At 40.5% G+C, this 12,667-nt stretch overlaps 1 protein-coding gene across 3 annotated transcripts in view; it reads right to left on the reverse strand.

The window, feature by feature from the left end:
- The window catches only part of hip1 (huntingtin interacting protein 1), a 351,738-nt gene that overhangs the window by 117,921 nt on the left and 221,150 nt on the right, over nucleotides 1–12,667 (reverse strand). The window lies entirely within an intron of this gene.

Genomic DNA, 12,667 nt, shown 5'->3' on the forward strand with positions numbered 1-12,667 from the left:
GTGAAGTCACATGGTGTGCAGGGTGTTCTAGCTAGGTGGATAAAGAACTGGCTGAGCAACAGGACACAGAGTAGTAGTTGAAGGGAGTTTCTCGAAACGGAGGAAGGTGGCCAGTGATGTTCCACAGGGATCAGTGCTGAGGCCACTGTTGTTTATGATATACATAACTGACCTGGAAGAGGGCACTCATCGGCAAGTTTGCAGATGACATGAAGATTGGTAGAGAAGCAGAAAGCATAGGGGACTGTCAAAGAATACAGGAGAATATAGATAGACTGGAGTGTTGGGCGGAGAAGTGGCAGATGGTCTTTAATCCAGACAAATGTGAGGTGATGTATTTTGGGAAGTCTACTTCTAGAGCGAATTATACAGTAAACGGAAGAGCTCTGGGAAGGTTGATGAGCAGAGAGATCTGGGAGTTCAGATCCTTTGTACCCTGAAGACTGCTGCACAGGTGGATATAGTGGTCAAGAAGGCATATGGTATGCTTGCCTTCATCGGACAGGGTATTGAGTATAAGAGCTGGCAGGTCATGTTAACATTGTACAAGACATTGGTTCGGCCGCATTTAGAATACTGTGTACAGATCTGGTTGCCACATTACCAAAAGGATGTGGACACTTTGAAGAGGGTGCAGAGACGGTTTACGAGGACATTGCCTGGTATGGAAGGTGCTAGCTATGAAGAGAGGTTAGGATTGTTTGCATTAGAAAAAAGGAGATTGAGGGGGGACCTGATTGAGGTCTACAAAATAATGAAGGGTATAGACAGGGTAGATAGAGATAAGCTTTTTTCCCAGGGTGAAGGATTCAATAACGAGAGGTCACGCTTTCAAGGTGACAAGTGAAAAGTTTAAGTACCTGGTAGGTGGTAGGTACCTGGAACACGTTGCCAACAGAGGTAATAGAGGCAGTCACGATAGATGCATTTAAGGTGAGTTTGGAGAGATGCACAAGTAGGTGGGGAGTAGAGGGATACAGATGCTTAGGAATTGGGTGACAGGTTTAGACACTGGATTTGGATCGGCTCAGGCTTGGAGGGCCGAAGGGCCTGTTCCTGAACTGTGCATTTTCTTTGTTCTTTTTAGCAGTCATGGCTCACAAGTGTCAAGTAATGATTATGTCCAACAAGAGAGAATCTAACTATAGAAATTTAATGGATAGATGGTGGCTATTCAGCCCATCATGTCCACTCCAGCAAACAAGTAGCTATCCCACCTCAGAGAGATGTTGGCCAATCTAATTGGCTAACTATAACTTCTATTCATGATATAATTCACAAATTCCAACACCACAAACTCTAGGTCTCTATCCAAATTTTCAGTGAACAGAAGTACCACCAGAACCTAGCCCCAAGGGACATCATTGGCCACTTCCAATCACTGTCCAGACCCATTCCAATAATTTTTAATCTTGTTTACCCCCACCTTCGCAATTCAACATCGCAGTTCTTCCCTAGCAGGCTTCCGTGTGATTATTTGTTAAAGATTTTTCTGACATGCGTATACACTACTCCCACTGGATTTTCACATTATTTTCACATCTATTGTGTTTTCAAAGAATTCTTAAGCACATTCATCTTTTTGAAACTAATGCAGATTCCAGCTAACAGTGGTTTCTTTTCCTCACTGAAGTAATGACCTCATTTACTCTCAGACAAAAAGACAAATACCTATCCCTTTCTACTGTAATGACCAGTGGGCAGCCAAAACAATATACTAAATTGTGTTTTTAAAATTGCTTATCTAGTTTATCTAGTTATCGAGTTTAACTTCTGTCAGATTTTAAAATAGCATCTATTGTACAGAAAATGAACAAATTGCGATTTCGAGAATTGTCCACCAACTGTCAGAACAAAAGTGAACTCATCAACACCACGAATCCTTCTAGTGGATGAACATTCCAAGCATACCAACACAACACACTAGCAGAGACATCAACCTCATTTCTGAACAAAGGACAGACCATCAAAATGTATTATTGTTCAACACAGTCCACAATTATCTGTTGAAAAATGAAACACAATGATTTCTGAAAAGGGAACATCAAAATCTGCTTTGTTTACCGAGTTTCTCCATTCAATAGCTCTGTCACATGCTTGAACCTTCTGATTTAACTGTGCTTCATCGTTAGTCTGCTTGTAATACCCAGTAGAGTTTGCAGGCCCAGACATAGTTAATAGTCCCCCACCCTGCTCTCAATACCTCACAAAAATAGTATTTAGTATGAAATAACACAGAATCCATATAATTGGAGACATGCAATAACAAAGGGAAGAGTAGACTAGTGGGAATAGTCTCTATGTCTCTGATACTAAGCATTTTGTATGACAGTGAATAAACTGTGAGATAAATTGGCCATGGAAACAGAAGCAGTGCATTAATCATTTGTAACACTAATCTTCATGTAGATTGAGAAAATCAAATTGACATTGGGAGCCATGCGGAATAAGTCATAGTGTACACTGAGCTGTGGATCCAAGCAGGAATCAGGCTATTTTGGATTTGATGTGCAAAGAGCCAGGTTTAATAATTGATCTCAGAGTAAAAGATTTCCTAGGAAACAGTGACATGGTAGAATTTAGCACATAGTGTGATAGCAAAAATCTGAGGTGGGAAGAAGCCGCAGTGAAGTTAAATAAGGTTATAACATAGGGGTGAGGACAGAATGGGCTGGAGTGGACTGGAAACAGAGTTTAGCAAAACAGACAATAGCAGAACATTAGCAGAAATTTAAGAAGATAGTTCATGACTCATGGCAAAAATATATCCAGTGAGGAGGAATGATTTTAGAAAGAAGAAAAATCCCTTGGCTAACTATGGCCAGTTTAACAATAATATCAGATTGAAAGGAAAACATACAATGTGAAAAAGATTAATAATAAATTAAAGGATTGGGAAAGTTTTATAAGAGGACAAAAGACGACCAAAAATGTCATAAAGTGAGAACAAACCATGAGGGCAAACTAGCAAGTAATATAAAAACAGACAGAAAGAGCTTCTCAAAAGACATAAAATAGAAGAGAGGTGCCAAAGTGAACACAGGCCACTTAGAGAATGAGGCTGGGGAAATATAATGAGGATCAAGACAATGGCAAAGAAGTTGAACAAATGCTATGCATCTGTCTTGAAGGTAAAGGGATCTAATAGTATTCCAAAAATGGGAGACAATCAAGGGGCTAAAGAGGGTGAGGAATTAAATACAATAACTGTATTAGAGAAAACATATTTGGATAAACTACTGGGGCTGAAGTCACCTGAGCTTGATGGTTTGCCTTCAAGGATTTTGAAGGAAATAACTACTCAGATAGTAGATGCACTGGTGGTAAACTTCCAAGGATCCTCAGAACCTAGGCAAGTGCCAGAGGATTTCAAAACTGCTAATCTAACATCTTCATTCAAACAGGGGAGACAAAAACAGGTAACGAGAGTCATAGATGTATAAAGTGATAGTCCAGCTAGCTTAACATCTGTTAATAGGAAAATGTGAAGAGTCTACTATGAAGGAAGTCACAGCAGAGCATTTAGAAACACATAATATGATCAAGAGGAGCCAGCAAGGTTTCACAAAGGGGAAAATCATGTCTGACAAGTTTATTGCAGTTTTTTAAGAAAGTAGAACATAGAACATAGAGCAGTACAGCACAGTACAGGCCCTTTGGCCCTCAATGTCGTGCCGGCCTTTTATCCAACTCTAAGATCAGACTAGTCTACGTAACTCCTCATTTAGATAGGCACCTGGGAGATAGCTCAGAGTCACTTAAATGCCCCTAACATACCTAACTCTACTACCACGCACCCAGCACTCTGTGACATCTCCCCTAAACCTTCCTCCAATTATCTTAAAATAATGATCCCTCGTGATAGACATTTCTGCCATGGGAAAATGTCACTGGTTATCCACTCTAGCTATGCCTCTCAATATCTTGTACACCTCTATCAAGTCACTTCTCATCCTTCTTCATTCCAATAGGAAAAGCCCTCACTCCCTCAACCTTTCTTCATAAGGTATGCCCTCCAATCCAGGCAGCACCCTGGTAAACCTCCTCTGCACTCTCTCTAAAACTTCCGCATCTTTCCTGTAATGAGGTGACCAGAACTGTACACAATATTCCAAGTATGGTCTAACCAAGCGCTATGGAGGTGCAGCATAACCTCAAGGCTCTTAAACTCAATCCCCCTGCTAAGTAGAAAGTAGGATAGATAACGGGAAAGCGATGGATATAATTGATTTAAATTTCAAAATGGTGTTTCAATAAGGTATCGCAAATCAATCTATAGAGGGTGAGACTCATGTTGTTGGGGAGAGGGCATAGGTTTAGGATGTGAGGGGAAAAATTTAAAAGGGACTTAAGGGGCAACCTTTTCACACAAAAGGTGGTGCGTGTATGGAATGAGCTGCCAGAGGAAGTGGTGGAGGCTGGTACAATTATAACATTTAAAAGGCATCTGGATGGATATATGAATAGGAAGGGTCTAGAGGGATATGGGCCAAGTGCTAGCAAATGGATCTAGATTAGGTTAGTATACCTGGTCAGCATGGATGAATTGGACCAAAGGGTCTGTTTCCATGCTGTACACCTCTATGAGTTTATGACTGAGACTAGTTAACCAATAGAAGGCAGAGATTTAAAAAAATGCACTTTCAGGATATCGACTAGTCAGCACCACAGGGATAAGGTCACAATTATTTACTATATATATTAATGACTTGGACAAGGAAAGTTAATGGACCAGGTTTGCGGGATGATGCAAGAATATATAGGAAAGTGAGTGTGAGGATGACACATAGTATACAGAGGGATGTAACAGGTCAAGTGAGTGGGCACAAAACTTGGTACATAGAATTAAATGTAGAAAATGTAAGGTTATGCACTTTGGCAGGAAGAATAAAGGAGCTGAAAATTATTTAAATGGTGAAAGACTGCAAGAAGTTGCAGCAGAGGGGGCTCTGGTGGGTCCTCCTGCATGAACTACAAAAAGCTAGCATTCAGGTTCAGCAGGTAACAGGGAAGGCAAATGGAATTTTACCCTTTACACCAAAGAGAAGGTAATGTAAAAAACAGAGACATATTGCTGACAGGTGAACAGGTTTGGTCTCCCTCTCCAAGAAAAAAATATACTGACATTGGAGGAGGTTCATAGAAGGTTTGCTAGATTGAATCCAGGTACAGAGGGGTTTTTTAATGCAGAGAATTTGATTTAGTTGGGCCTGTACTCATAATGGTTTCGAATTATGTGTGGCAACCTTATTGAAACCAGAAGGTCAGGCATTTGAAAGGGTAGATATGGAGAAATTGTTTCCCCTCATGGGAGGGTCGAGGACAAAAAGGCATAATCTCAAGAGTAAGGAATAGCCCATTTAAGACAAAGATTAGAAGGATTACTTTCTCTCAGAATCATTACTTGGAGGTGCCAGTGGTGAACTGGGGTGGACAACATTAAAAATCACACAACACCAGGTTATAGTTTAACAGGTTTATTTGGAAGCACTAGCTTTCGGAGCGCCGCTGTTCATCAGGTACTTGTGGAGGATAAGATCATGATCACAGAATTTACAGCCAAAGCAGACCAGTATCACGGAGATGTCAAAGCCCTGTGACACTTAACTCCTTTCGCAATAAATTCTGTGATCATGGCCGTATTCAACAAGCTTATTTCATACAAATGGAAGATTATTAATTTCAGCAATCACTGAATCATGTCTCAATCACTTCATAGTTGGTATAGATTCATATAGACTGTCTATCTCAGTGGTTGATTAACAGCAATCCTCAGACTTCAGAAGACACCAGCCAGAGCTTGAACATGCTTTTCTAGAATGTAAAAAATGCTGCGGTTTTCATGACAACCTATGTCACAATGTAGGTTAACCTTTGGGATAAACAAGTGCGCGTTGACAAGTTCAAATTATGGCTCAGGACTCCCTAGGTGAGCAACAGAAATGCTTCCTTCAGATCATGTGCAAAGCTAAGCTGTGATGTGCATTTGTAATGTTTACAAAAAGGGCTTCAGTTGACATTGGTGTGCGACACAACACCTGGGGAGGAAAACTCAGACACATGGACCCTCTGATTCTTTGCCAAAATCATGACAAGGACTTGCCTTGAATGGATGTGAAAAGGTCTCTAAAGCAGCACGAAGTTTTTGCCATCCAGACCATCATGATGGCTATACATTGTAAGTATCAGAAATAAATTCCGCACAATACAGGCTCGATTTCAGCCTGATACAAATAACAAGGGCACCAAGATTTAGCCTGACAGCTTCCCTGAAGTTGCTATCTTCAAGGAAGCTAAAAGACTCTCACTGAGAGCTCCATCCTTAAATGGGTTGGAAAGAGACATGCAGTTGCTTCCAAAGCTGATGTGTTTAATTAATCAGCATTGAATGAGAAATAGTATTTATCTTAGCGAGTTTTGAGAAGATTTGTCCATATGGAAGGTCCTGGGTGTGGCAGATATTGTGTGTTTTTTGTATCAAGTTAATAAGCACACCTTTTCATTTAAACAGTCTAACGACAAAGATTTTGCAAATTTGAAATGCTAACAAAGTCTACGATTTTCATTTAATCTTTCACTGACTGCTGATTTTGAGGCCAAGAGACATACCTGCCTAAGATCATCATGTGATAAATTGCTCAGAAATGTTTTCTTGGCTACAAAAATTAACACATCTTTGTACACATCTTAAACTGAAGTGAGGCAACATCATCACCATGTCGTACTTTTCTAGCATTTCTCACTTGTCAAAACATGACAACTTAGAAATAAATCAACAGCGAGAAACGAAGGCCGGAACATTAAAGATGGGAACTCAAAAGAAGGTAAAAGTGGTGGGTTTTGGAAGCTTTTGAAGGAGGAAAAAAAACTAGCAAATCACAAAGCAATCCACAATGTAAGGTTCTGGAAAATGAAGTCTCTGCCAACTCCCAAGTGCTGCAAAGACAATTAAAGTGACGCATTCAGCCTACTGTATTCTAACAAGCTCACTGTCGATCAAGCACTGCAACTACATTTCACTCATGTGTCCATCCATTTTCTTTTTGGAATCACAGATCATCCCTGCTTACGAGAAAGATTGCAAGTGAAGAATTCCAGGTCAATGCCACGAGTTGCATCGAAAAAAATTCTCACATTCCCTCTGCAAATCTTGCCTAAAACTTGAAATGCTTGCCCTTGTGGGAAGGAACAGAAATAAGACCATAAATCTGGAAGAGGAACTGCAGTAGGCCATTCAGTCCCTCAAGCCTGATCCACCATTTAATCGGATCATGGCTGATCTGACAGTTGTCACATCCACTTTTATGCCCTTTCCCTGTAAACTTCAATCACTCTACTGTTCAAGAATCTACTGTATGTACTCGAATAATAGTCAAATTTTTTGACTACTTTTTAAGATTAAGTTCATGGGCTCGACTATTACGTGGATACTACTTTCGAGGGGCTGGAATTCATGCCCATCAAAATTCATACTGTATCTTTAGCAGAAGCCCAGTTGATCTCTAAATGAGAAAAGAAAAGAAACCAATTTATGATAATGCTGAAAACCTGGAGCAAAACACAACAATTAACGGACTGGATGACTGGGAGCAGATCGGAACAACTGGCAAACTGGAAAGCTGGAGCGGAATGTGATGACCGGCACACTGACTCATAAACTTTGATCTGTTAATCTGTGAAAAACTAGGGTCAACAGTTACTCAAGATATACGGAAAATTTCAGGTCATTTTGCTAAAAATAGGGGGCCAACTTTGGCCTGAGATCGACTATTATTTGAGTACATACAGTATCTTGGCCTCAAATATACACAATGACTCTGCTCCCAAAACTCACTGTGGTAAGGTGTTCCAATGACATTCAAATCTCAGACAATAAATTCCTCCTCATTGCAGTCTTAAATTGGCACCCTTTAATTCTGAGACTATTCCCTCTGGGTCCTAGATTCTCCCATGAATCTAAGATTAGGATTAGAAACAAAGTTACTTGAATCAGGGTAGATAAGTGGGGTGCAGAGATTTAGATATCGATTCAATATAGTGCTGAAGGTTAAAAGGTTCAAAGGGTATGGAAAGAAAGTGAGAGTAGGTTACTAAGTTGGATGGCCAGCATGGTCACACCACACCATGGGGCAGGCTCAAATGGAATGTAACAGAAGATCATAAGCAACATGAGCAAGAGTAGACCATTCAGTCCTTCAGCATGTCCCACCATTCCACAAGTTCATGTCTAATTTGCCCCAAAACTCAACATGTCTTCCAGGCCACTTCAGTAAAGCCATCAACTCTTCAATATTTCAAAAATCACGCTCCCCCCTTCAAATTACTTCAGTGATCTAGCATCCATAAATGTCTGGGGTAAAGAACTTCAGACAGTCATTACTCCCTGGACGAATAAATTCCTTCACAACTCATTTCAAATGAGGGACCCCTTATCCTACAACAATGTCCCCAGGTACAAGATTCCCCCACTAGGTGGAATCATCTTATCAATATTTCCCCTGTCAACCCATTCAGACGTTTGTATATTTCAATAAGATCACCCCCATTCTTCCAAACTGCAATGAACAAAGGCCTAAATATTCAATCATTCTTGATAAATCAATGTGGGTGGCATGGTGGCACAGTGGTTAGCACTGCTGCCTCACAGCACCAGGGACCCGGGTTCAATTCCCCCCTCAGGCGACTCTGTGTATAGAGTTTGCACATTCTCCCCGTGTCTGCGTGGGTTTCCTCCGGGTGGTCTGGTTTCCTCCCACAATCCAAAAATGTGTAGGTCAGGTGAATTGGCCATGCTAAATTGCCCATAGTGTTAGGTGATGGGGTAAAAGTAGGGGAATGGGTTACACTTCGGTGGGTCGGTGTGGACTTGTTGGGCCGAAGGGCCTGGTTCCACACTGTAAGTAATCTAATCTAATCTAAAAAGCTTCATCTTAGGAATCAGCCTCATGAATCTCTTTTGAACAGCTTTCAATTAAAGCATAGGGACATAAATTGTACATAGTACTCTAGCTGTGGCCTCACCAACATCCTGGAGAATTATAACAAGACTCTTGCTTTTAAACTACAAACGCCTTGCAATAAAGGCCAAAATTCCATTTGCTTTCTTAATTATTCTCAGCACCTGCATGCTCAATTTTGTGTTTGATGCATAAGAACACCTGGATCCCTCTGCGCTGCATATGTTTGGAGTCTCTAATTCAATTATAGTCTGCCTTTTGATTCTTCCTCCCAAAGTGCATGGCCTCAGGGGTTCCTAGGTGAAATTCCACCTGCCAAGTTTTCGCCCACCCACTCGTCGTACCTCTACATTCTTGCTGATTCGTTATATCCTCATCACAACATGCCATCCCACCAAAAGCAAATCTGGAGATATTAGATAGACTCTGCCCCTTCTTCCAAGTCATCAATATAAATGCTATGTAATTGAGGTTCTAAGGTTGATCAAAAGTAGAATTTACAGGATGGCAATCTATAATTTGTAAGTTCCAAAAGGATCAGTTCTGGGACCACAATTATTTACAATATTTCTTAATGACTTAGATGATGGAAGTGAATGTACTAACCAGGTTTTTGTCTGATGGAAAAATAGATAGGAAGGCAGGAAATGAAGATAACACCAGAAGTCTACAAAGGGAAATAGACAGGTTAAGTGGGGAAAAAGGATAAGGCAGGCAGAATATAATGTAAGGTTATGAAATTTGGCATGAAGAATAGATTATTAAAATAAGGCTACACTGCAAAAAGCTGCAGTGCAGATAATTCAGGAATCACAAAAGAACTAGCAGCCCAGTTCGGCGGGTAAAAGGAAAAGCAAGTGGAAAGCTTGCCTTTAGTTTAAAGGGAATGGAGAATAAAAATAGGGGGGCCTGCTACAAATACACAAGTCACTGATCAGATCACAGAATGTGCTGCACAGAACTGTTCTGAGGAAGGGTCACTGGACCCAAAACATTAACTCAGATTTCTTTCCACAGATGCTGCCAGACCTGCTGAGCTTTTCCAGCAATTTCTGTTTTTGTTTCTGATTTCAAAATAGTGTGAGCAACAAATGCTGGCCAAGCCACATCCCATGAATATTTATCTTGTTACAAATGTTACACACATTCAGATAAAGAGCCATTGACTTTATACCATTACTACTCATTCTGGTCCTATTTCTGGTGCATTCTTCGTTGCTTATTTTCTATCCCTTCTTACCACACTTTACCATTTGCCACTTCACTCTGCTCACCTCTGGTCTCTAGCCTCCATTTGATTTTTTAAATGCCCCTTCAATTCAGCCTGTCACCTCACAAGTTAATTTTAAAGCTCCCTGTTGTACGATTCACCAGGATTCTGGTCCCAGCATCGTTCAACTGAAGCCCATTCCAACAAAGAAGCTTTTGTTTGCCCCAGGACCAGTGTCAGTATCATATGAATCAGAACACATTGTCTCTGTGTCACACATTAATCTCTCTAATCTGACTTATTCTATACCAATTTATCCTTGGTTTAGGAAATAGTCTCAGATAGAGATTATTACCTTTGCGAGTCTGCTTTTTAATTCACTCCCAAGCCGCTCACAACACTCAGGAGAACTTGCTTTCCTAGTTCTACCCATGTCATTGGTATCTACATGGACCATAATAACTGGATCCTTCCCCTCCCACTCCAGTCTGGAGGAGGTGTCCCAGAACCTGGCACCAGGTAGGTAACACAGCCTTCAGGTCTCTGTCTTTGCTGCAGAGGACAATGCCTATTCTCTATCTACGCTATCCCCTATTACTCCTACATTTCTCTTCCCATCCTGACTTGAAATGAAACTCTGGACCACGGTGCTGTCATCAGTTTGCCCATCCTGCCTGCAGCTTAAGAGCACACTATGAGCTAGCAAGGAAAGGAGGAACAATTACAGCAGATGCATGTTTGTGAAGATTAGACTGAAACCAAGGCCAATTATTAACAAACAAATTTGCTTAAAATAAACACATGAATGAACAGTATGTTCTTTTCATAATGGGCTAGATGTATTGGTATTGTACTCGTCCTTGAGATAAACACCAAATGCTTCAGATTATTTACTTTCTCTCCTTCTGGAAAATAGTGAATATTTCCCATCACTCCTGGGTGTCAACATTTGGGAAACTTGGATAAAAAGCTGCTGACTTGCTGCAGAAGGCTGTAGAATCTGTATGAACATTAAGAAATGTTGACCTGGCAGATGTACTAGAATCAGGATTCATCTATCATAATAACAGCTAACATCCACAACTAAGGGTTAGCAAGCTACTTTCTGTCAAAACTAATATATCCCTGAGTAAACAGATTCACATCTAAAATGACTGGTACTCTATCCAAGAATTAGCCTCATAGAAATCCTAAAATGGCCAGCAATTCTAGCCAAGTTAATGATTTCTAAACTGATTTAGTATTACAGCAATATCATATGAAATAAAATCAAGGAATTAGGTTCTGCCCATCAATTCCACACTGACCCTCCAAACAGCATCCCATCCAGATGCATCCCTCTACTTTATCCTTGTAACCTTGCATTTACCACGGCAAATCCACCTAACCTGTACATCTTTGGACTATGGAAGGAAACTGGAGCATCCAGAGGAGGAAACCCAAGCAGAGAGAGTCACCCAGAGTTAGAATCAAACCTGGGTCCCTGGCAATGTGAGACAGTAGCACTAACCACTGAGTCACCATGCCATTTGAAATCTTTTAGGAGAAAGTGAGGTCTGCAGATGCTGGAGATCAGAGCTGAAAATGTGTTGCTGGAAAAGCGCAGCAGGTCAGGCAGCATCCAAGGAACAGGAGATTCGACATTTCGGGTATAAGCCCTTCTTCATTCCTGCGCTTTTCCAGCAACACATTTTCAGATTTGAAATCCTTTCGCAACCATTTAGGTCTGCCTCAAAATGTTTGTGTCCCTACTGAGAAAGGCTCTATATACTCAGCAAACAAACTCTACAATGTGGACTGCTCCGTGGATTCATTTCGGGATTCTAAAGCATTACGGCATTTAGCTGGCTGAAAAAACATTGACAATATATTAATTTAAATTCCTGAACCAATTTGCTTCTACCTGAGAAAACTACATAGGAAGTCATGAGAAAATAACCTGTGACTTGGAATTACACTCACTTCAGCAGGTTATTCATTTATCAGGAAGTCATTGTTATCCATTTAAAAGGTAAATAAAAATCCATGCCCATCTCAAGAATATGTAGCACCTCTCAGAATTCAGTACCAGTTTACATGAAATAGAGATTTGGTCACCATAAATCAGTAACTCTGATTATAGGGCATCAATCCACACCCACATCACTAAAAATTATGCTTTCACTGAAAAGCGATGGAATCATGGAACACCATCCTGAAAATATCAAGTGAATGTTAGTGAACACCGCACAATAAAAATAATTTGCTTCTTCAATCACAATTAGCAAGGGTTCTTGCTCATTCTATTTAACTGGACTTCACAGTATACTATTTCCAAAATTGTGCACCCATCCAAACCTGCAGGAATTTATTTGTCAAGGATAAAACACCAAAACTCCATGATGAGAGAAAACACATTGTTGAGGCAGCACTAGTTTCTAAATTCACCTTCACGTCAAATCTCTCAAGGGACAATTAAGACGTAATGAACCATGTCTCCCAACTTCATTGACACTTCTTA

The sequence above is a fragment of the Hemiscyllium ocellatum genome, chromosome 31 (assembly GCF_020745735.1).
Source record: "Hemiscyllium ocellatum isolate sHemOce1 chromosome 31, sHemOce1.pat.X.cur, whole genome shotgun sequence".
Classification (NCBI taxonomy): Eukaryota; Metazoa; Chordata; class Chondrichthyes; order Orectolobiformes; family Hemiscylliidae; genus Hemiscyllium; species Hemiscyllium ocellatum.